We start from the raw sequence: 25940 nt of genomic DNA, 5'->3' as shown, positions 1-25940 counted from the left end.
TTGAGACGAGCTCTACCTCCTCCTCTCACCCCCCCTCCGTTCCTTCCTTCCCTCCTTTACCCTATCCTTTCTGTCCTTATTCCTTTCTCTTTATTTTTTCTTTTCTTTTTATCTTAACTCATTGTCTAATTTTCCTCTTACCTCTCTCCCTCTTTTCCTCCTTCATCCCTCCCACCTTCCATCCTTGCCTGCTTCCTTTCCTTGTCTTTTCCAAACGCCTCCTTTTTTGAAATGTCCTTCATCCCTTGCTATTTCTCGTCCTCTTTCCTACTTTCCTTCCCTCGCTCCCTCATCCCACCCATCTCCTCCTTCCCTCGTTCGTGTTTTCAGACCAAAGACAATCTGCTGCTGGACTAATTGCAGCTGTTGTTTCCTCGCCTGTCGTATATTCACATGGCGAAGATGAAAAAAATGTTGCTTTGAGGCTAAAAGCAGAGAAAGTTCATTTTGAAGCCATCTGTCCCTCAGGACGCTGATTAATTTGTCGCCGGCTGCCTGTCACTCACAGCGTTTGATCTGCACTCTTACTAATTGATTTTTTAATATTTTTTAAGGAGGAAAAAAACACGAGCTAAATTGACTTTGATGAGGTTGTTGATCAGAAGAACTTTCTAGTTTTTCTAAGCAGCAGTATGTTTAGTCTCCGGGGAATCAAAGAAAAGGGGTAAATATGATTTTCTGATATCTGACAGAATTTTTTTGTGCTCATGTTGTCTCATTTTGACCACTTTTATTCTTCCAATTACTGAAAACCCTCCTCAGAGTTTTATTCTCTCAGGGTCAAGAAGCTTGTAGTCGGATCGTCGCGCTGAAACACGTCTGAACTCTCCCTTCACATGCAGAACTGTTTATCAGCTGCACAAAAACAGCTTGTTCCGTCCTGATCACAGGCGGGAAGCTTGGGACTGTGGCGGCGCCGTGTTTCCACGTCTCAGCCTCTACTTTGATTCATAAGAATGATGCACAAAAAGTCTCTCAGGAACAGCAGAGGTGGGGGGGGGGGGGGGGGGGGGGGGGTAGGAAGAGTGAGCTTAGCTTAGCTTAGCTTAGCATCCACTGATTTATCAGACACTAACTGATGGCTCAAACTATGAGGAAGAGTATTTGTGAGACATCCAGAATAAGCAAAAGGCCAAAATAAGGTAGAAAATGAATGAGCCTTGGCCTTTCATGATGTTTTTTGGTGGTTTCAGGTGAAACAGTTCAGCCTCACTGTGTGTCCATGTCAAAACAGTTTGACGGTCTGATCAATGCTGATCGATGAATATTAGGTCCTGCTGTGAGGAAGAAAGTGCAGCGTTTTGCTCTCTGATGTTCGTGTTTGTGCTGATGATGAGCGTCAGCCTCCGTCTTCTCCTCCGTCTTCTCCTCCGTCTTCTCCTCCGTGAAGCGCAGTGCAAACTGATGCAGTGAGAAAACCACACGATGTGTCCTGCTGGATGTTTTCTGAACGTTGCACGAGGATCCAGGTGCAACAGGTGCAGCAGCTCCTCACGGCATTCACACTGATGCATCAGTGGCATGGACGCTGTCCTCGTCGGACATCACGCTGGTTCTTCATGTGTGCTGGAAGTGAATGAAGAGACTAAAGTCAAGAATCACGTTCAGGACAAAGTACAGAAGGTCAAAACCAAAAACCTCAAATGTCAGATTTCTAGTTATTTTTCTTTCTTCAGACAAGAAGCTGGTCTGTCGGATGAAATCAGGACAAAATAAATAGATGAAATACATAATTTCTTAGTTTTGTCACAGTGTTGCATCACTCAGAAACAACACTGCTGTCACACACACACACACACACACACACACACACACGCCCATAGCAAGACACAAACAAATCGGTGTTTCAGAGAAGAGACTGATTATGAATCTGGGGGGGGGGTCAGAAGACTCATGTTCTCATGTGTTAACAGCCTTTGTTTCAGTCTTTTCTTACACACACACACTCAGACAAACTGATACCATTGCTGTTAAGACTAATGAGAGCTTTGTGTGTGTGTGTGTGTGTGTGTGTGTGTGTGTGTGTGTGTGTGTGCAGGATCTGATGTTATTAAATGATATCAACATCAAGGCTCCTGTTTGAAGTTTAACTTCCCTTTTTGTTCTCTCTCTCTTTCTCGCTGTCTCTCACACAGTCACGCACACACACACACACACACATATATGCAGACACACACACACACACACACACACACATATAGACACATACCCACATACATACACACACAGAGACACAGACACACACACACCCTATGATTGTACTTAGTAAGTTTCTGTGTGTGAGACAGTTTATTGGAGAGTTATCAACCCTCTGCATCAGCGTGTGTGTGTGTGTGTGTGTGTGTGTGTGTGTGCTATCAGTGCTGTGTCTCAGTGTGGGGATGAGAACCATACATCATAGTTCTACTGTACCAGATAGCTTATCTCTCTCTCTCTCACACACACACACATATGCATGCACACACACACTCACTCACACAAACACACACACACACACATACACGCACTCACTCACACACACACACACACACACACACACACACACAGATGTGTTCAAACAGATATGATTGTTTTTGTAAATAATCTGCAGGGGTTGCATGAATCTCTCCTCTCGTTCTCGCAGCAGGTCTGAACTGCATCCAGAAACCTGGTTTCAGTGAAGCTCAAAGCTTCATGAATGTCTCCTGTGTGTTTGCGTCCAGCTGGTTTGTCCCTCGTGCGTCTCGTGTCGCCACCAGAAACCTTTTGTTTTGGGGTTTTTTTTCTAACCTCATCAGAAAAACAGCCACACAGGATGTTCGTACAAGCAGCCATGTTGTCAGATGGTGACCTCTAGTGGCTGGAGGCGTTATGTTGGGAGCAAACGAGGAAGTCAGTCAACATAAAGAGCAAGAAAGTCTTCGTATGGAGGAGGTGGAGTAGATGGATGAATGTGACGTCACGTACAGTAACATGCTTATTCCAAATCTTAGCAACCGTTTCGCGACAGTTTTACAGCATTAACGACGTGACAAGTCCGGTTCGACCTGAACCTCAACAAACTGGACTGCTGAAGGTCCGGTAAGCCTGTAGGCCTGTATGAGCTCGTGTTGGAGTCGGCGAAGACTGAACAGGTGGACACTGGAGTTGAGCTGATGCTCTGCTGACCTCTTCATGGCGTGAACGTCCCATGAACGTGTGAATCAGTCCTGTAGCCTCCATTTTCCTCACACTTCCTGAAACGTGGCGCTCGTTAATGACATTTTGCTGCAAGTGCACTGTTGTTAATGACGCTCCCTCACACTCACAGTTTAATCACAACTGTGTCTCTTTAATGACGCTCCCTAGTGGGCAACAGTCTGTTGCAGTAGCACACACACACACACACACACACGCACACACACACACACACACAGTGCATGTTGCTATATATAAAGCAGCATTTGCACCATTTGAAGGTAATGTTTTGCAGCTGAGCAAAGAGCACGTCAGTCCGTCTGTCTGACGTCCGTCTTTGATGCAGGAGACACTGAAATATGTGGTGGATATTCATGATCCCCAGAGGATGAATCCTAATCATTCTGGTGTCCCTCCAACCTGTTCTCACTCCCAACCCGTCACATACGGACGCTTGGTCAGGACTCCTTTTTAAGGCACCGGGTGCACCTTTAGCATCATTTGTCAACGTACAGGGTAGATTTCTACAGACAGACCGTCCTCAGTCCCAGCAGTGAGTATGAAGAGTGAGGTCCACGTGTGGACGAGGTTGGGGTGGTTGGATGGGTCAAGAACAGGACTTTGACCCTGGAGACTGGGGGTTCATGTTCCATGTGAGTAACGTTATAGCTTTCATGACTAAACCGAACCAAAGTGAGACCTTTTCGTTCTCACCAAGCTTTATTTTGAAAGTCAAACTGGACGTTGTATATTATTATTGCTAGCTTGACACCATGAAGCTAAAGGTGCTCCTCACCAAGAGGTCAAGGTGAGGAGCTGTCCTGATCACGTTCCTACTTTCCAGAGGATGAACCCTTCAGATTTAACGACCTCATAGCTAGCACCACCCTGTGGATAAAAGTGGTGTTTTCAGCCGTATGATGCATAGACGTATAAGTAATTTGCATACATTTAAAAAAAGTTAGCAAACAATCAGGAGACGATGTTCTCCGGTTCGCCATCGACGGCTCATAACTCTTTTCTGTTTCTCTGATAGGAGGCAGTGACACAGATCAGATGCTGCTGTGCTGAAAAATGGTTTTGTCTGTTATTTACTTATTTAGGTTTTATCTCAGTGTGATGCAGGCAGCAGATATCAGCTCCATTTACAGCAAAACACACACACACACACACACACACACACACACACACTGTTCTCTACTGCAGCTGTGTTTTCTACTGCTGCTCCACCTGCTCTCTCTGCTGCACCCTATCACTGCTTTACTGATCCACCACTTTACTTTCTATAAAACCTGCCTGCCTGTCTGTCTGTCTGTCTGTCTGTCTGCCTGCCTGCCTGCCTGCCTGCCTGCCTGCCTGCCTGTCTGCCTGCCTGCCTGCCTGCCTGCCTGTCTGCCTGCCTGTCTGTCTGTGTTTTGGTTTTGAGAATCTTTTTCTATTTTCTTTTTTTTACTATTTTCTCTTCCATTTCCAAAGTCTTTCTCTCTTTCTGTCTTTCTCTCTTTCTGTCTTTCTCTCTCCATTTCGTTGATTTCATGGCAGCAGTATGAGCGTGTGTGTGTGCGTGTGTGTGTGTGTGTGTGTGTGGGTGCGTGCGCGCTCATGCTGTCGAGCTGCAGTGCTAATCGATTAACACCAACATGTCTGAACCAGCATTGCATTAGTCAACGTCACACACCGCCACCTGCACAAAAGTGTGTGTGTGTGCATGTGCATGTGTGTGTGTGCGTGTGCGTGTGTGTGTGTGCAGGGTAGTTAAGAATGAGGGGCCTGCAGGTGATTACATTCCTTTAGGATATGAAAAAGTGAGAGAATGAGAGAACTGTTAAGAAAGAGGAAGGAAAATAGCGAGAGGAGGAAGAACGGAAACAGGAAGTAAAAGCGAGAATAAAAGTCAGAGTAAGTGATGCAGAGGTGGAGAGCTGGGGGGGATTATAATTTGTACAGCTCCAGAAAAATTCAGTGTACCAATATTTGATGAGTTAATTATTAATAATCACTCATTTGTTCCACCATTTAAACATCTGTTACTAACTGCAGCTTCGTTCTTTATATTTACAGTCGTTGCATCACATGATGAATCTGATGAATGAAGCAGTCTGATATTATACGACAGAAATATCACTGCTGAAATATGACAGAGAGATCAATCTGTGAGGAATGTCCTGCTGCGATGGCCCTCTTCCTGTCCCGTCTTCTTCTGTCCGGTCTTCTGCCCTGTCTCCTGTCCCGTCTCCTGTCCGGTTTCCTGTCCAGTCTTCTTCTGTGTGGTCTTCTTCTGTCCGGTCATCTGCCCGGTCTCCTGTCCGGTTTCCTGTTCGGTTTCCTGTTCGGTTTCCTGTCTGATCTCCTCTCCAGTCTGCTCCTGTCCCGTCTTCTTCTGTCCGGTCTTCTTTTGTCCGGTCTTCTTCTGCCCGGTCTCCTGTCCGGTCTCCTGTCCTGTCTTCTGCCCGGACCCCTTTCCAGTCTTCTGTCCGGTTTCCTGTCTGGTTTCTTGTCCCGTCTTCTCCTGTCTGGTCTTCTTCTGTCCGGTCTTCTTCTGCCCGGTCTCCTGTCCGGTCTCCTGTCCTGTCTTCTGCCCGGACCCCTTTCCAGTCTTCTGTCCGGTTTCCTGTCTGGTTTCTTGTCCCGTCTTCTCCTGTCCGGTCTTCTTCTGTCCGGTCTTCGTCTGCCCGGTCTCCTGTCCGGTTTCCTGTCCGGTCTTCTGCCCAGTCTCCTGTCCGGTCTCCTGTCTGGTCTCCTGTCTGGTCTTCTGGTCAGCCTGGTAGTTTCCCATGTAAAGGCAACAGTCTGGTTTCCCGGCAGGGATAAACCAGGTGATGTCACCTGAGTTTTGTTTCCAGTCCTGATAAAAGACGTCATACGTTGTTTTTAAAAGCCAAACGATGACATGTGCGGTTAGTGAAGGCCATCTGGTCTTCTTGTATTTGAGACAGTTTGAGGTCTGACACTGATGTAAGGATCGCTTCCTCATGGGCCTGATGTTTGCATGTTTCACTGTATGTTCTGCCGTCGTGTGTGTTGACCTTCATTTTCACTTCAACAAGGACGATGAGCAAAACGTCACAAATAAAATCCATCTGTGAAACAAACTCGTCTCTTGATTTTGAGTTTTCTGCGAGCTGCCTGCTGCTCACTAGAATACATTACAGGTGCTTAGTTTTTTTAATCAGCTCGCCGCGACGGTTCGCTCGCCAGCAGCGCCGCTGTGACAAAGCTAACGTGGAACAACAAGGCCTCTCCGGGAACCTGGCAGCAGATCGTAGAACAGCCCGCATCAAAGGCGGCGGTGACGGAGTTCATCTGTGATGTTGTTTGGATCACAAGATGTTGCACTTCAAGCGGCAACACCTTCATCTTTGTGTCTGTGAGCCAAAAACGCAGAGAGCGAGCGAGCGAGCATCCCAATGTGTGTGCGAGAAAGAGAGAGAGAGAGAGAGAGAGCACACACTGGTCCATAATCAGCCATTTCTCTGTCTCTCGTCCTCATTATCTCCACCAGATCTACTCCACTCAGATGTGGGTGAGTGTTATTTTCTCCCCTCTCTCCCCTCCTCCTCTCCGCCGCGGCGCCAGCCTCTCCTCGATGGAGCGATAATATCCATCTTATTACGGCTGGAGTGGCGAGGTTAAACGTCCACTCGGGGCCGCGGTGAAGAGCATTCGGCCGAGGAGACGAGCGCTCTCGGCCGATGGAGGCGCTCGAGAAATGTCCTCCTCCGCTCGTCCTGTCCCGAAGACGCACTCTGCGCCGGCGGCTCGGGGTCAGAGGACACGAAGCAATGCATGAACCCAACAGCGCAGTCCTCCTCTGGTCACGTGACTCTGCTCATGGCCGCTCCGTCACAGCTGTGCTCGTTCCTGCAGCAGGTGGAGGGAAGGTCGCTCCATCCCAGGCAGGTTTTCTGACGTGTTGTCTGAGGAGCCGGGTCGTCGTTCTTCGATGTTTGCTGTAAAGTCGGAGCGATGCAGCAGCTCCTGAACGCGGCTCGCGCTCTCTCATTCGGGAATGAGCGCCTGGAGTCCTGATCCTGAACCACCTGCCTGGTTTTACTTATTTTAACGATGTACAGTAAGTAGCGAGGCCTGATGACGATGACATCAGCTGTGAGGTAGAAACCACGGCGATGATGTAAAAGAGGAAACTCGAGCTCTTCTTCATCCTTTTATTCGTTGGTTCATTTGTTGGCTGACTCCTTCTGTTGGATTGTGGTTTTGACCTTCTCTCTCTGTTTTCTTTCTCCCCGGGAAACAAGCCAACTCTAAAATTACTCCCTGGCACTCGTCTTCCTCTCTCTCCTCTCTCTCCTGTCTCTCCTCTCTCTCCTTCCCTCCAGCATTTCCTTCTTTGCTCTGTCCTCCATATCTTCTTCATCTGCAACCATTTTTTATTTCACAGTTTCTCCTCCTCTTCCTCTGTCCTTCCTTCCTTTTCAGTCTCTTCTGTCCTTTCCTACATTTCTTTCCTCTCCTCTTTTCCTTCTCTATACATCCTTTCCTATCTTTTTGTTCTTCCTCCATGTGACCTCTTCACCTCTGCACTTTTCTCTCAGTCTTTCTGTGTTTGGATTCAGTTTTTTTCTTTTCTCTCCTCCATCTTTGCACCCTTACTTTACTGTTTCCATCCATCTTTAGCTCTCTTTTTTGCTCTCCCCTTCTTACCATTTATCTCTCTTTCTCTTTCTCCCTTCTGACCATCCTTCCTTCCTTCATTTTCTCTCCCTTCCCTCCTTCCTTCCTGTCCCTCCTCCAATCTATCCTTCCCTCCTTCACTCAGTACTCCCTCTCAATACTGTCCTTCCCTTCCCTTTGCTCTCCTCCATTTCTCCCTCTCTTCCTCTCATCATTTCCATCTTCTCCTCTTCCTTCTTTCCCATCCTTCCATCTTCTCATCTCCTTCCTGTCCGTCTTTCTTACCTTCTTCTACCTTTCTTTCTGTTTTCTCTCATTTTCTTTCCTCTCATGTGATTTTCAAATTTCTTTCCTTCTGCCTTTCTTTTTACTTCCTTTCCTCCTCCTCCTTCTTCTTCTCCTCTCCTCCTTACCTTCAATTTGTCCATCCATCCATTCTGCTCTTGTCACTTCTGCTTCTCTTCCTCTCCTCTCCTTCCTCTTTCTCCTTTCCGTTTTTTATTTCATTTCCACCTTTCCTGCCTTTTTAAATCATTCACCTTTCCTCCTCTCTGTCCTTACACCTATCTCCACGTCCTCCTGCCCTCTCCTTCCTGTGCCACCTTCTCATCTTCCCTCCCTCGCTCCCTCCTCCTCTTCAGAGTTGAACAGTAAAAGCCGCTCTGGCAGCGAATCCTCTCCACTATAAAACTCGTGACATTGAGACGTCTGGAACTATTTTAAGCTTCAGTTTTTACTTCCTGGAACTGAATGAAATCACCGAACACCAGCAGCCAAAAACTCTGCCCCTGCCAGAACTATTTATACCGTTTAATTCATCAAATGAACACGTAGTGGTCGGGGGGAGTGCTATAAATCATGTGTTTTATAGGGTAGATGCTCTCCTAGTGGAAATAATGTGACAGCTGAATGTAAAGAATCAAGCTTGTGGCTTTAGTGTGAACTTCACTTCAGATCTTTTGAGCTTCAGGTAACAAATCAGGATGTGTTGACCAAGAAAGACCAGCAGGACCTGCACCCATTGTTTTCCATGTGAGCCACTTCCTGTTAGCATTAACGAATACTGCTAATCTGCTGCTATTTGAGCTCGTACCACTTTCATACTGGTCCGAATAATGCTGGTTGTAATACATTTACTATTCCTACTACTGCCATTACTTTACTCCTGCTTCTGAGGATGAACAGATGTGGAAACACACACACACACACACACACAGGCAGCCTGTTGAAGTGAGAGTGTTTGTTTTCCTCTCAATCTCTCTCTCACACACACAAGCACAAAGTCCTGCAGGCTTTTATTGTGCTTCAGTTAATAAAGTGTGTGTGTGCGCGTGCGTGTGTGTCAGTCCAGCAGATAAGGACTGGACACTGATAAGGACTACAGTAACTCTCTCTGCTCTGGCTTCAGCCTCTGTTTTCACTCAGTGGATCCTGGTTTTCATGTTGGATTCAGATTCTGTGTGCAGGAAGTTGATGTTTGCAGAACATTAACTTCCTGTTAATTAGTGTATTTTTGCACTTTGGACAGAGCCAGGCTAGCCGTTTCCCCCTGCTTCAAGTCTTTATGCTAAGCTAGGCTAACCGTGCCCTGATTCCATCTCTGTACTTAACACACAGACAGTTTAATATCCGTCTTCTCATCCCTTAGACAAAAACAATAAGTATGTTTCTTAAAATGTTCATCTCTTCCTTTAGCTATGTTCTCAGAAGTGATGCACAAAGGTGGTCTGTCCTACCTTTAACCACACCCACCAGTGATGTCACAGGGTCCACCTGGGTGAACCGCACTGCAGTATAGTGAGCAGTTTTTTCTGCATTTTTCAACATGCATACTTTTAAATCATAATCACAATCTTTTCCTCACGTTAATCAGGTGTCTTATAAAGTCTTTAAATGAACCCTAACCCTAACCTTAACCCTTGACCTCAACCACAGTTTATCTGCCATAAACACTATGTTTTCCTAATCTTAAAAATCACCTCTGGACAAGTTTTAGGACATATAAAATTATTCTGCTTTGAGTAATAATTTGTGTCTGATATGGTCATTCCACAAACAGAAGTTAAATTATCTCATTAAATATCTAACATCTAATTTAACATCTTAATTTAAAGTTTGAAAAATTTTATCTGCTCCTAGAATTTATGAATATGCTAAATATTTTTCATGTCAGTATCTGAAGTGCTCGTACCTCCCTGAAAACATCTGCTGTCTGTGTTTGTGATCTGGAGGCTTCATGTTTCCACATCATCAGGTTCACGATCAGGATCAGGATCCCGTCAGTGATCCCAGACAGGAAGTGGGTCAGCTGCAGTTGCTCCCATTGTGGAACAAGCAAACAAAATAGAAATAGAACATAAATATCTTTAGGAATATGTAAAGATATTAAGAAAAGAGAAAATATGTACACTATACTACAATATAAATCGATCATAAATAATAAACAATATGACATTTAAAAATGTACGTGTGTAAACTGTATTATACTACAACCGTCAATATAGAAATATATCTGAATAAATATATATGTTGTTGAACTTTATACATTCAGGAACAAGAATAACAGAATACTACCACTGCTAATACCAATACTATAATAATAACAATAGTAACAATAATGAATTACTTGTGTATATATATAGTAATAGTATATAGTAATATATAGTAGTACATAACAATGATAATAATAATAATGATAGCAATAGTAGAATATGCAGTATAGATAAGATACATATACACCGTAGTAATTTCATACTGGACCCTGATTGGCTCCAGCCTGGCTGTTGTCATGGAATCATGATCATACAAACACCTGGTTTAAGGTAAAACTTCAGACGTTTTAAATGTGCTTTGCAGTTTCAGAAGTCTGCACGGGCCTCGTTCACACAATAAGAGAAGCTGAGAGGGATTTAAACTGCAGCTGGGAAAGTGTGTGCAGATGGAGCGAATATGAGCGTGCTGTGTGGTGACGGGGTCCTGGGTCCCGACCTGGGCCTGGACCAGGTTCCAGAGCATTTCTCTGTGTGTGACAGCAGATGAAACAGTCTCACAGTGTGTCTGGAAACCTTTCTGCCTCTAAATCAGAGCTGAAGGTTTAATATGAGCCGCCGTGACTTTCTGCTGCTCCAGTCCGCGTTTAAAAGAAGATGATTTGGACCCTGACGGCTTATAATTAATTAACATCCACCTCCTCCGTCTCAGTCTCTCCATCCCGCCTTTCTTCTTCATGTTCTTCCTTTCTCTCCTCTTCTCTTTCCATCCCTCTCTCCTCCCATCAGCGGTGGCATTCAGCCATTTCCCACCCGACGAGCAGTGTTCAACTCGGCAACTTAATTATGCTTAAATAGGAACCGGCTGAGGAGGGAGGGAAGGAGGGGGGGATGGAGGGAGGATATGAAACCGGGGGGATCGGGGTGAGGTGCAAACCAGCATTTTATCCTTTTGAGGATGAAATATCTTGTAGAAAGTCCTGGAAATACTCCTTTTCTCTCTCCGTCCATGAGAATTCCCCTCTGTTGATCCCTCTCCCTCCTTCCCCTCCCTCTCTTTTCTTACTTCGTCAATCCTTTTCCTTGCATCACCCATCTCTCTCTTGTCAGACAGTTGGTCAGACTTCATTAATTTTTACTGCTGAGGTAGTTTCCTCCACGGACTGAGATTCGGGATCAGTTTCTACGGTTACCAGGCTGTAATAAGAGGTGAAACGAGGTGAAAAGACGACTGCGGCTCGCTCGCTAAGTGCTGCTATTTGAGCTGAATTACTCGCGAATTTGCAATCAAATGTTGTATCAGGAAGGCATCGAGAGTCGGAGCGATCGCTCTGGAATGCTTCTGACTCGGTGGGAAATTCACTCTGGTCCGTCAGGATTAGGGCTTCAGCTTCCTGTCTGGAGGAAGACGTCAGAGCTACAGCCTTCAGACTCTTCATCCCGTCAAAGACTTTTAGCTGCGGCAGCTCGTCCGCTGATTTGGGCCAAAGCTGAAATAACCTGACACACACTAAAAGGATTGTCGTGAATTGTTTTTAAAGACATTCGGATCAACTGACTTTTCATCCAGCAGGTTGAAATGTTTCGGTTCACGGTGAAATGTTTGACTCGATGGATTGAAATTTGGTCCTCAGAATAAATAACTCTGGATCCCTTAGCTTTCCGGCACCATCATCAGGTGCAAATTTGAACTTTTATGGCCAAAATAACAGCAAAAAATCATGAGATTAATTAATTAATTAATAATGAGGGCATCTGACTTTCGTGTCGCGCTAATTAGCAAGTGTTAGCATGCTATAATGATAAATTCTATCGCAATGTTTGAGTAAACATTACATGCTAAACCACAGCGTGATAGTTATTAGCGTGTTAGCATACTGACATCAGTATCTCTGTGTGTGGGTGGTGTGTCTGCAGACCGGGGGAGGGGCAGTTTCAGTTTTTCTAACATCCTTCGAGGGTCGTACCGAATTACTGAGCACATATATCAATCTCACTGACCGCTACTGTGACGGCGGGAAATGCTTCTCTTTGGCGAGATGATGGAGATGATGAAGCTGCTTTTCCAGGTTTTGGTCGGTCAGTCTCGAGTCAGGTCTTCAGACTTCTTTACATACATGAGGAAAGGGGGGGGGGGAGCAACATAAACCAGTGAGCATTTTGCAGTTAGCAGCAGAAAACGTAAACGCAACGTGTCCACCGTCGACAGCACAGGTACGGAAGTGATGATATAGAAATAGAGTGAAATAGACACTGAAACACACACACACACACACACACACACTCAGACTGAGCCCTGCGGTGCAGTTATTATGTGTGGTGACAGTGTGACAGAGAATAATGGAGACACGTGGCCTCGTTCACCTCTGTGTCTGTTAAATTAATGACTAACAGCTTCACACTAAACTCCTGCAGCTCACTGTCTCATGTTACAGCCCGGACAAATTAACGGCAGATTAACACGGAGGAGAGCAGCAGCCTGTCTGCTCACACGTCCGCTTCACCACCCGAACGCCAGGAAAACCCAAGACTGTCATGGGTGATGATGCTTCAGCGTTTAGCATCTGAAACTTCGGCTGGTTTCATGAACAAAGCAGCAGGTTTTCAGTGTTCTGTCTGTCAGGGTGGAAAAACCTGCGAAACAAGGTTCACATCATCACTGGACACTTAAACTAATGATGTAGCTCACATCCAGCCTCTGGAATCTGTAAGTAACAGCTAAATTTACAACAAAGCCTGATGATGAGTGAAATGAAGACTGATTCCTGGTCTAATCGACTGGTTTTCTGTTTGTGGCTGTTAGATCATTCTGAGAGATTTAAAGAAAATGTGCAAAACTCCAGCCAACAGTGAGCTAAGAAAACATGATTTAAATGATTATTCCCACTTTAATTATGACATTTAACCTGCAAACATGTCTGAAAGCCAGTGGCGTGCACACTAAAGTGCCCTCTTGGACGCCAAAATGCGTGCTGAAGTGTCCCCTGGGAGCCAAAACGCATGTTAGTGAAGTCCTTTTCTCCCCTGCCCTTCAAAAAGTCTGTGCTCGCCACTGCTGAAAGCGTTTCAGTCGCCTGCTCCTGAGGTCTGACTTTAATCTGCCGCTGTACGAGTCGTGAGAGAGGAAACTGAACCTCTGAGAGGTTAAACATGTCTGTGGAGAGTGTATCCTCAAATCAAACCCTCTGAGGTCTTCTTCAAAGCTTTATTTCATGAAATCCTGAATGTTTCCTCATGAACAAACTGAGGAGTCTCCTGATAACGTTCTGCTGCTCAAACCCAACGAGTGCTGGAAAAGTGTTTGTCCTGTAAAGCTGGGAGTCGACCCTGATTCCAGAACAGCCTGGACAGAAAACCAGAGTCAGTCGTTTCAATCAGACTGACCTGAAGCTGATCTTTTACTCTGGACTGAAGTGAGACAGTCAGTCTGACCCAAACGCGTTTTAAAAGACGCAGGAAATGAAGAGAGGCGGTGAACGGGCACGCCGGCAGGTCGACTCGTGTTAATCCTGACTGCTGCTGGTCCACGTACACTCCCGCTGCGGCCATCCGCCGCCTTGTTCCCTTCACGCACAGTAGGCTGCCACTTAATTAACGTACGTGTGTGTGTGTTCACGCCCTTTTCCCGTGTATTATGGTGTTCAGCCGTTCCCAGCGCGGGTATTCAGGGGCTTGTTCAGTTCACCGCTGGGGCGTCAGGGCCCCTACCTAATTACACTGTGTGTGTGTGTGTGTGTGTGTGTGAGAGAGAGAGAGTGTGTGTGTGTGTGTATGGTACAGTAGGCTGGTTCCTAATTACTGTCTGCTCCTTGTATTCCCTTAGTGCCAATAGCTTCCTGCCTCACTGAACCCTCGCTGTGTGTGTGTGTGTGTGTGTGTGTGTGTGTGTGTGTGTGTGTGTGTGTGTGTGTGAGAGAGAGACAGAAGCCGATCATGTGTCTGACAAATTCAGCCACAAGAGAGGTCCCCAATCTCACGAGGCTTTTGATTGACGGATACACACACACACACACCCTCTCTCACTCACTCACACACACACACACACATTCACACACACACACATTCACACACTATTTTGTAACCAGGCAAAATGATGGACGCCGCCACGTAGATTTGTCGTTGAGTTATATTTACGTCAATCGTCTGGGCCTCAGTCCTGATTGGCTGCAGGGTTGGACGCCGACTCAGTAGTTCCTGAAACTGTTCACGGTTCTAATTTAATGCCCAGCCTGTATCTAAAGTGAGTCACCATAGCAACAGCATCACAGCCTCCCTTCACAGTTTACTGCAGCATGCTAACAAGCTAAAATGGAATTACAACAACAAGCGACTGCAACATTTATTTTAGCCTGTTTGGAGAATACGACAACTCTGCACTGTGCTGTTTAAAGCCACATTTAAACCTAACAGGAAGTAGCAGTAAGTACAGATAGCAGCCCCCACCTTTACGGCGCTGAGTGTTGTCCTTCAGTTCCTCTGATCACCACAGGATGGCGACGGCGACACCCACGCTGCAGGAAGTCCGGGGACAGACAGATGTTGCCTCGTCGGACGTTGTTCTTCACAAGCGCGTCTGTTTGGTGTGAAGGAAGTGGAAGCTGGTTAGCCTAGCGTGCTAACATCAGCACCGATCCCCACTTGACGTTACTTTCCAACATCTGCTGAGTCAGCAGCAGCTCCGGCGCTCTGATGAGTGCTGCTTGCTAACCACAGTCCTACCGGCTGTCGGTTCTGTGTCTGCCTCAACACGTTCATGTTCATGCAGCTGTGTCGATCTAAAGAAACTGGAAGACGTTTCTCTCTTTTCTCTGTGTGAGGTGACTGCAGATACAACACACAGAGTCAAACAGGGCACGGACAGGAAGGCGGCATGTGCCCAAACGCTGATTCATTAAACTGAAACGAGAGTCATCAGTCATCAGTCTGTGGCGTCGTCCTGCTAACTTCAAAGAAACACGTGGTGATGACGAGTCAGTTCAACTTGTGATGAAGATGTTTGTCTGATTTAATTCACAGATCTTATAATGTTGTTGTTTTTAGGTTTTATCAGAGAATTATTCATGTTGAAACAGCTTCCTGTCCAGAGATAGATTTTCTCCCACTCTCTCTCTCTCTTTGTGTTTTCCTTCTCTCTCTCTCCATCTCTGCCATATTCTGTCTGTCCATCCCCCCATCAGTCTCACTGTCCTCCCCCTCTGTCCCATTTGTCTGTTTCCATGTTGTCATTCTGTCACTTTACCTCTCTCTCCCTCTCTCACTCACACACACTCTCTCTGTCTGTCTCTCTCTCTGTCTGTCTCTCTCTCTCTCTGTCTCTCTCTCTCTCTGTCTCTCTGTCTCTCTCTCTCTCTCTCTCTCTCTCTCTGTCTCTCTCTCTCTTGCTGTCCTCTCTTGTCCTTGACTCCAACACACACCAGCTGGCACTCAGCCAAGTGGAGAGACAGCAGAGATGATTACACACACAGAGGAAGCTGTGTGTGTGTGTGTGTGTGTGTGTGTGTGTGTGTGTGTGTGTGTGTGTGCGCGTGTAAAGTCTGGAAGCGACATCAGAGGGATGTCATCGAGAGAGAGAGAGAGAGAGAGAGAGAGAGAGACAATGAACTTCAGGATAGGAAACAGCAAAGAGAAGAGAGAATGAAGACATAACTGGAGGGTGTGTGTGTGTGCGCGTGTGTGTGCGTGTGTGCCCACTGATTGAGACGGGAGAAAAAGTCTTAATGAAGTTGCTTCGAGAAGAGGTGACCAATAGGGATCCAGGTTTTATTGAACCAGTGAGGACTGGCCACAGATCGAGTGCCGCCCTCTGACACGACATTTGTCACCGCAGGCTTCGAAAAAACGACGTTTTTCGCTGTTTCCTGACATTTTGTTGACCCAAATTAATCAATGATGAAAATAATCATCGGTTGTGTCACATCAGAGTCACACATACGACATGTAAAGGTTAAGCAGAGACAGAGATTCATTCCACGTCTCTTTCAAAATAAAAGCACGATGTTTAAAAATCACAAGCAGGAATGACACGATGGATAAAAGGTGTGTGTGCATTTTAAACAGAGAGGAGATTAATCTGCGAGGAAACACATTAATGCATCACACCTGCATCCATTCATCTTTCCTGCTAAACTGTTCAAAAATAAGCAGCACAAAAAAATATTATTACTAAAAAATATCCAGAAAAAGACCTGCATCAATAACCGTTTGATTTACAGTTTATGCCACATTAACTCTGTCCCAGTCTGACACAATGTGAAGCAATAATAATAATAACAGGAAGATAAATAAGAACAATCAAGATTAAAAAAGTCGATTAGCAACAATAAAGTGAGGAAGGAGGACGTCAGGTCGTGATCTAACACTGAAAACGTAACCCTGTGTTTCAGCCTCTGCTCTGCTCTAAAACATCTCAGTGCTGAACAGTAAAAGTATGACTGAAGGAGTTTGAACAGTGAAATGATGCAAGTTTAGTGGAGCGACTCTGCCGGAGTTAATCGGCCCAAACATCTCATTTCAGAAGGAGCGAGTCTCCTTTAGGCTGACTGGCTCTCGTTTATGTGACAAGCTGTAAACTTTGTTATGTGTCGCAGAGAGAGCTGCACTCTCGCTCTCACCCAGTCTGCTGCGCTCTGTGCTGTTCCTTATAATATAACCAGAGTTTATACCAGAGAGGTGCTGATGCAGTTAGATGTGTGTAAAGACATGAACGAGACTGAGAGGAACACATAGACAGGATGTCTGACTGTGAAATATCAGCATGTTTTTCATTTCCTGTTGCAGAATCATCACTGTGACAATCAGGCAAGTCAGGCTTTTACACCAAGCCCCTCCTCTGAACAGCGTCTGTCCAATCAGAGCTGTCGAGCTTTGCATTTCTCTACATGTTAATTTAAACACAAGACACTTGTGCTCAAAAAGAGGATTCATTCTCAGTGAAGAACCTTGGAGCCCTAATCTGCCTCTATACATGCCAAAGAGCAGTGATTCCTAACGCCTACTTAGTCCCACGACACCGCCAGGAGGCTAGGCGGTGAACTCCGGCGCCCCAGAGTCACCCCCCCTAGTGCCAGTTCACACTGCTCCTACACAATCCAAACAGCACCGCCACGTTCAACTGACCCAGGCCTGTTTAGGAGATGCTCCAGGTAGTGGTCAGTACCGATGCTACCATTTAGCTAATGCTAATGCTAACCACTAAGAAGAACAGAAGAAGACAATACAGTTCCGATGCAACCATTTAGCTAATGCCAATGCTAATGCTAATGCTAATACTAAATGCTAACCGCTACCTGCTAAGAAGAACAGAAGAAGACAATACAGTTCCGATGCAACCATTTAGCTAATGCTAATGCTAATACTAAATGCTAACCGCTACCTGCTAAGAGGAACAGAGGAAGACAATACAGCTCGATTCACCTATACTGTTAATGTTAACTGCTAGATGCCAACACTAACTTGTTGATGTGGACATCACGAGGCTTTAAGAGGAGCGATAATCTACATAAAACCTTTCCAAGATCTACCCAGAGTAAACTGAAAGCTGTTCTTCTGCTGTTTGGTCTCTTTTCAAAAGTAGCCCTCAGTTTTATTTACAGCAGTCAGAATCAAGTCAATCAAGTGTTACTCGCATTAACTAATAGAAGTTTGAACACACTGACATAGAAAGTTTCTGAATGTTTGTTATTGTTTTTTTTTTGCAAACAGACGCCTGCAGATGAATATAACTGGAACTTATTAGCTGGAAAACACAATGAGACCACAACATGAAGCCTTACCTTAGTCCAAGTTCAATAAAAAGTAGAGTATTTTCATGTTTTCTGTAATGGTGTATCCAGGCATCCTCCAAAAAAAAGAATTTAATTCATTTTTATCTACATAAATAACTATATTTATATTCATCTAAATTTTAACCATTCATATTCATATGTATGGTAATCATACCTATATTTTGTCTTTATATTTTATATTGAGGCCATTTACGACATTATAACTTCAAACCATGTGTAAGTATCCCTGTTAACACTTAAATGGTATATCGGCGTGTTCAGAATTTCATTTGGCTATTCGAAGTGTCAGTCAGCTGCAAAGTCGGTTGCGATTGGCTCGAGCTTCAAACAGAATGCCCTTCTGCTCAACTCAGACTGTTATTGGTTGCTGTGGTTGCTAGGCTGTTTGGGGCAGATTGTGATTGGTCAAGAGAGGTGTCATGTGAAAGCTGAGACTCCGCAGAGTAACTACTATCCACCTCTACCTTTCTGGAAGTTGTGAACAGAAGACGAGCTCGCAGCCTGCTAGTTTAAAAGGAGAAAGCATCTTTCTGTGGATTATTATTGAGTTTTATTGATCTGTGGATCACTGAGAGACAAAATTGGTGAGTTTCCTCAGTGTGGTCTCATTTTGTTTGTCTGCATTGTCGTGTATTGAGCCTCCTGTTGTGACTGTATCTTGAGTTGGTTTGAGAGTCTTAGCTTTATAATGGTGTTTAATATGAGTATAAATGTGAGCGTAGCGTCTTTATAAATGCTTGTACGGCCCGCTGGTGGGCCGCTGGAATATTTGGAAAATTGAGGGTTTCGTGGAAACATCCTGAATGTGTAACAACGACAGAAGTGAAACCTTTGTCCCCAAAGTCTATAAATCAAAGCATAAACTAACAGCTAGCTAACGTTAGCTAATGTTAGCTAACGTTAGCTATCTTAAGATATTGCTGAGTAACCGATGTTCGCCTGCTTCATGACTCGTCGTATAACGCGTAGCAGATAAACATTTAAAGCTAATCCAGGCAGCCTGACTTCACATGACGATCTGTGCTCATGAACTCTTCATTTATTCATTCATTCATTGAGGAGGTGTGATGTCGAGAGGGTGGATGTGAGGGCTGGTCACAGCGGGCGAGTCGGACGGCTCAAATGTGATGATGAAAAAAACATGGATTATTAAGCAGAAGTGGTCATGATCACTGAAAAAGATGCTAATTAAAACAAATGTCTCCACTGCTGATGACAATTTTTAAGTGTGTGTGTGTGTGTGTGTGTGTGTGTCACATCCTTCCTTCCCTCCATCTCTGTTTTACTTCACCTCTCCTCACCTCCCTTCATCTCTCGTCTTTCTATCACTCCATTCCGAATAAAAAAAATCATGTTTATTATACCTGCTATTAGAATTTCAAACCTTTTTTTTAAGTTAAACAACAATTCATTTGATGTCGTTTTAAAAAACACAGCTGACATGTTGTTTTAGTCAGAGTGGACACATCATTTGGACTTTTCTCTTCGTTAGCCATGATGCCCCCCCTCGCCGTCTTCCACTGTCATCAGACCAGTTTTTTTTTTTGTTTTTTTTTTTGCCGTAGACGCTTTCTGTCTGTCTGTCTGTTCCTACAGCTCACCGCTCAGCGCTGGTGTTTAACCCACGGTGCTCGCTGCAGTCAGGTGTGGTTACAGGTGTGTTAGGCAGAGAGGACGGTCCCACAGTGCTGAGCAGCCTGGTGTTAACGGACAGACTCCAGCAGCAGCACAGATGTTAGCTGCAGTTAGCCTTTAAAAACGTGCAGCACTGACAGCTTCTTTTTTAGGCTGGATGTAAAGTGATTCACATTATTTACGTTCACAGTAGCTCCTGCAGTTCTTCTGGTCTGGAGAACAAAGCAGGACCCTCTCTCACAAACGAGGCTCACGGTGATGCCAGTGGTCAAAACCTCCACGGGGTGCCTTTAAGTCTGGAGCAGAACCAGATGTTCCACTTTCACTTTGGCTCACTGCACCAATCCATCGTTCACTCAATAGCTTCTTCCTTCCTTCTATCAACCTGTCGATGTCTCTTTCCCCCAGCGATCCCTCGCTTCCTTCTTCTGTCCCACCTTCCCTTCAGTCCTCCCCCCTTCCTTCTCTCTTCATCCCTCAAGTCCTTTGTTAGGTCTTGATAAATTGGCTCTGACAGTCTGCCAAAATGGCTGCTCTCTCTTTTACTCTGTCTCTTTCTGTTTTACTCTCTCTCTCTCTCTCTCTTACTGTCTGTATGTCTCTCTCTCTCTCTCTCTCTCTCTCTCTCTCTCTCTCTCTTACTGTCTGTATGTCTCTCTCTCTGTCTCTCTCTCTCTCTCTCTCTCTCTCTCTCTCTCTCTCTGTCTCTCTCTCTCTCTCTCTCTCTCTCTCTCTCTCTCTCTCTCTCTCTCTCTCTCTCTTACTGTCTGTATGTCTCTCTCTCTGTCTCTCTCTCTCTCTCTCTCTGTCTCTCTCTCTCTCTCTCTCTTACTGTCTGTATGTCTCTCTCTCTGTCTCTCTGTCTCTCTCTCTCTCTCTCTCTCTGTCTCTGTCTCTCTCTCTCTTACTGTCTGTATGTCTCTCTCTCTCTCTCTCTTACTGTCTGTATGTCTCTCTCTCTCTCTCTCTCTTACTGTCTGTATGTCTCTCTCTCTGTCTCTCTCTCTCTCTCTCTTACTGTCTGTATGTCTCTCTCTCTCTCTCTCTCTCTCTCAGTGTTCTCACATCTATCACTAATTGAATTGGCAATTTGAGTAACAGTACTGATCCTGCTCTTCTCTCTCGTTGTCTCACACACACACACACAAACACACACACCTCTATACTTATGAGGACACTCACTGACATGCTGCCTTCCTAAACCCAAACCTAAACCACATTCCATACCTAACCCTTAGAACCAGGTCTGTCTGTCCTCACCCCCAAGGTCTAAAACTCAGTTGTCACGGTGATAGATGTACACACACACACGCACACACACACACACACACACACACAGTGGTCCCTGGTTTGTTGCCAATTTCATATTAAACAAGAAAATTAACAACAGCAGTAATGTTTGACTTTGAGAGACCAAAGTTAAATTGACTTTCCAAAAACACACACACACGCGCACACACACACTTGGCACACACACACACACACACAAACACACACAAACACACGCACACACACACACACACACACACACACAGAACGCACAGTTTTGAATGTTTTCAAAAGTCGGATCTTGCTCGTCTTTTGCTGCTTTCATCTCTCGGCTGTTGTTCTCTCTTTTCTTCCTGTTCTGTTTTTAGAATATAAAGTTTTCTCCTTTATTTTGGAGTTATTTTCTCCTCCTCTTCCTTCATCCTTCCCCTCTTCCTCCTTCCCTTTTGCCCTTGCTTCCAGCGTCCTCTCTCACTCTTTTCTTAGAAACATGCTTCATTCCTTCTCTTCTCTCCATCCCGTCATCTGGCTCCCTCTCCTCCCCCATTGACCCTCCCCTCCCTCCCTCACCCTCTTTCCTTCCCTCTTCCATTTGATCACCTTTTAATTCTTTTTACATGATTTTTTTTTTCTGTTTTTTTATCTGTATTTTTTTTTACTAGAACAGGAAACATATGCGTGTGTGTGTGTGTGCGTGTGTGTGTGTGTGCGTGTGTGCGTGTGTGTGTGTGTGCGTGCCTGTGTTTGTGTATATGTGTGTGGGTGTGTGTGTGCATGTGTGTGTGTGCATGTGTGTGTGTGCACCTGCATTAGACTCATCCTGCAGGTCTTTGTTTGTAACCACATCTCCCACGAGTGTGTGTATGTGTGTGTGTGTGTGTGTGTGTGTGTGTGTGTGTGTGTGTGTGTTCATGTTGTTGCTTGTCTGCAGCGAGACCTATGAACCTGCAGCACACACACACACACACACACACACACACACTGATGGCTAAATGCTCAGAGCATCGCTGGAGGGGCAAACTCAAACACACACACACACACACACACACACTCTCACACACACACACTCTCACACACGCACAACTTGTTTACCAGACCTGGGAGGAAGAGAGGTTGTCATTGTTATTCTCTGACCGTCATGTGTTGATCTTCCTCCTCTTCTTTTACTCTCCTCTTCCTCTCTCACCTCCTCGGGACACTCTCTGAGGACCACGGTGACCTGCGAGGGGAGGGTCACATGACAGACAGAAACCAATGAAAGCTGTCGGTCGGTTCGTTTTTGGTAAACTTCCTCAACTTCTTCAGTGAGGAAGCAGCAGTGTTCAGGGACATTTTTCTACTTCCTCTTCTTCCTCTTCATCATCTCCTGCTTTTAATCCCTCCTCCTCTCTGCACCTCTTCCTCACTCACTTCCTCCCTTTTTCCCTCCCCTACCCTTCTGCTGTTTCTCTGTTCCTCCTCCATCACTTCCTGCCACCTCCTCTTTATCCTCTTCCTCGCTCACCTCCTCTTCCTTTACCCTCCTCTCAACATTTCCTTCACTTCCCTCTCCTCCTTCTCCCAATTCCCCTTCATCACCCCCTCTCTCTTTTCTGCTTTTCCTCCTTATCTTCCCCTTTTACCTCTTCCTCTTCCTCTACTTTTACCACATCTTGTCCTCCTCTTCATCCTACTCTCCCACCTCCACCAGCTCCCTCTCCAATTCTTACCCCGCTCTTCCTCAGTATCTCTCCATCTTGCTCCCCTTTCCCATACCTCACCCTCCTCATCCCCTCCATATCTTAACTCCTCCTCTTCATCCTCCTCCAGCCTCCTCTTGCTGACGCTTCTCTTTCGCCTTTTCACTCCCCTCTTCATCAAACACCTTTTCCTCCTCCTCTCCTTCTCTCTCTCACCAGCTTCTTTTTGTCCTCCCAAAAAGACACCTTGGTGTTTCCTCCTCCTCTTCCTCCTCCTCTTCCTCCTCACAGTCCCTCCTCTTTGTCATAACATGGTCCTCCTCTTATTTCCACCTGTCAGAGAGGAGTGATGCTTTTTAAACTCATCCTCGATCTCTTCGAACAAAAATGTCCCCACACTTATTTTGGTGAATTAAACTGAGACTAAACCTCTGAGATCAAGTCCAGATTAAGTTTGAGATCCTGGTTTAGTTTTCTTTGTGTTCAGATTATCAGACTTCCTGTTTGTCCACAGAGTCTCCACCCTCCTTTGTCTTCCCTCTCCTCACCCCTTTTTTTAAATCTCCCGTTCACAACAGCATTTCATTACATCATTAATTGAGCCTAATTCAGCTACATTACCCCCCCCCCAAAAAAAAAAAAAAAAAAAAACCCGACAGGAGGTGTGTGTGTGTGTGTGTGTGTGTTTAAATTCAGTGTAATGAGGTCTACAGGGAGACGAGGACGGAGGTTGTGTAGAGAGGAGAAAATTACCTCAGGGCAGAAAAATCTCTTTTAGTGAGCTTTAATGCCCCTCTGTCTGCCTGTCTCACTGTCTGCCTGTCTCACTGTCTGAAACTGTCTGTCTGTCTCACTGTCTGAAACTGTCTGCCTGTCTCACTGTCTGCCTGTCTCACTGTCTGAAACTGTCTGTCTGTCTCACTGTCTGAAACTGTCTGCCTTTCTCACTGTCTGCCTGTCTCACTGTCTGAAACTGTCTGTCTGTCTCACTGTCTGAAACTGTCTGCCTTTCTCACTGCCTGAAACTGTCTCACTGTCTGAAACTGTCTGTCTGTCTCACTGTCTGAAACTGTCTGCCTTTCTCACTGCCTGAAACTGTCTCACTGTCTGAAACTGTCTGCCTGTCTCACTGTCTGCCTGTCTCACTGTCTGAAACTGTCTGTCTGTCTCACTGTCTGCCTGTCTCACTGCCTGAAACTGTCTCACTGCCTGAAACTGTCTCACTGTCTGCCTGTCTCACTGTCCAGCTGAAACTGTCTGCCTGTCTCACTGTCTGAACTGTCTCACTGTCTGAACTGTCTCACTGTCTGCCTGTCTCACTGTCCAGCTGAAACTGTCTGCCTGTCTCACTGTCTGAACTGTCTCACTGTCTGAACTGTCTGGTCCAGCTGAAACTGGTCCACTCGTGTTTCTTTATGTGACTGTGTTTCTTTTGCCTCGAGGCAAGGTGATTTTATTTAATGGCACATTTTCTTGTAAATAAACTCGATATTCTTTACATTAAAATGCATGAAGCAACAAGTAACATGTACAGAAGAATACAACCAAAAAACATGAGCGCAGGCAACAATAACAAAAGAAAAACAGCCCAAGGACAGAGGAATCCCTCACCGCCCGACAGAGACAACACTGCAGGAAGTTCAGGAAATGAAACCGAACATGCTCCACGTTTGGTTCCCCTGTTCTCCGCCCGCTTCGGGGACGAGTTCCTGGAGCTAAATATGAGCACTGCTCAGGAATCTCACAAATAGAATAGAAAAAGAAGATTTGGCAATATTGTCCAGTGTCGACCCTGATCATGTTCAGAGGTAAAATAGTTCAAAAGATTCTGCTTAGAGTTACTAAAAAGGTAAAATCCACCTGCTGCACCTCCTCCACAAGGCCTCCACACGCCCTCCACACAGCCTCCACACGGCCTCCACACGCCCTCCACATGGCCTCCACACGGCCTCCACACAGCCTCCACACAGCCTCCACAAGGCCTCCACACGGCCTCCACACAGCCTCCACAAGGCCTCCACACGGCCTCCACAAGGCCTCCACACGCCCTCCACATGGCCTCCACACGGCCTCCACACAGCCTCCACAAGGCCTCCACACAGCCTCCACACGGCCTCCACAAGGCCTCCACACGCCCTCCACACGCCCTCCTCACAGCCTCCACACAGCCTCCACACGGCCTCCACACGGCCTCCACATGGCCTCCACACGGCCTCCACAAGGCCTCCACACGCCCTCCACACGCCCTTCTCACAGCCTCCACACAGCCTCCACACGGCCTCCACACGCCCTCCTCACAGCCTCCACACAGCCTCCACACGGCCTCCACACGCCCTCCACACGGCCTCCACACGGCCTCCACACGCCCTCCTCACAGCCTCCACACAGCCTCCACACAGCCTCCACACGGCCTCCACACAGCCTCCACACGCCCTCTACACGGCCTCCACACGGCCTCCACATGCCCTCTACACGCCCTCCACACAGCCTCCACACGGCCTCCACACGCCCTCTACACGGCCTCCACCTCCTTCTTTGCTCCTACTGGAGACGCGTCTTCCTGCGCTGGAACTGAACTTTGGCGCCGGACGTTAGCTGTGTGCTGTGTCTGTAATTGGCTGATGTGGACGTAGTTCTTGGGACGCTGGGCTGGTTTGGCGAGATGGTTTCCAGGAGTCAGGGCTGTGTGAAGTTGTTGTTGGTAGAGGACATGTCAATGGTCAGCTGACCTGGAGTCAGCAGTGTCAGGATTGGACCGACGAATGAGCGGCAACATGCTGCTGTTTTGTTGTGCTTCCTGTTTGTGTCACTCTGTTTTTATGGCTGAATGATGTAGATTTTCTCTTCCTGTCTGTCTCTCACTCTTCTGGCTTTGTCTTCCTCTTTGTCCTCTTTTGGGAAAGGTAGACGAGAGAGAGACAGTCTAACCTGAGGGCAGATTTTTCTCTCTGTCTCTCTCTCTGGCTGTTGTACTTTCTGTTTTTCTCTTTAGACAGAGTTTTGCCCTCAGGGAGAAATTTTAGAAAGCTATAAACCATCTCTCTTTCTCTTCCTCTCTCTCTCTCCAGAGATTAACAGTGATGGATAGAGAGATGAGAATAATAAAAGGGATAGTGAAAAACAAAAGGGGAAAGAGAATAAATGAACAAGAGAGACATGCCCTTTTTTGGTATCCGTGCCCTCAGTCTCGCCTGCCAGGTCCACCAGAGACTTCAGCCACTCTGCCAGCATCTCTCCATTGGTCAGTTTTGGAGTAATTGCACATCGACTCAATCAGAGTCCACAAAACCTCCACA

General features: G+C 46.0%; 1 protein-coding gene across 1 annotated transcript in view; it reads left to right on the top strand.

The window, feature by feature from the left end:
- The window catches only part of LOC121618663 (neuronal PAS domain-containing protein 3), a 269085-nt gene that overhangs the window by 125247 nt on the left and 117898 nt on the right, over positions 1–25940 (top strand). The window lies entirely within an intron of this gene.

The sequence above is a fragment of the Chelmon rostratus genome, chromosome 15, assembly GCF_017976325.1.
Source record: "Chelmon rostratus isolate fCheRos1 chromosome 15, fCheRos1.pri, whole genome shotgun sequence".
NCBI classification, from domain to species: domain Eukaryota; kingdom Metazoa; phylum Chordata; class Actinopteri; order Chaetodontiformes; family Chaetodontidae; genus Chelmon; species Chelmon rostratus.
Note: the sequence above shows the minus strand (reverse complement) of the source record. Positions and strands in the feature narration are given on the sequence as shown.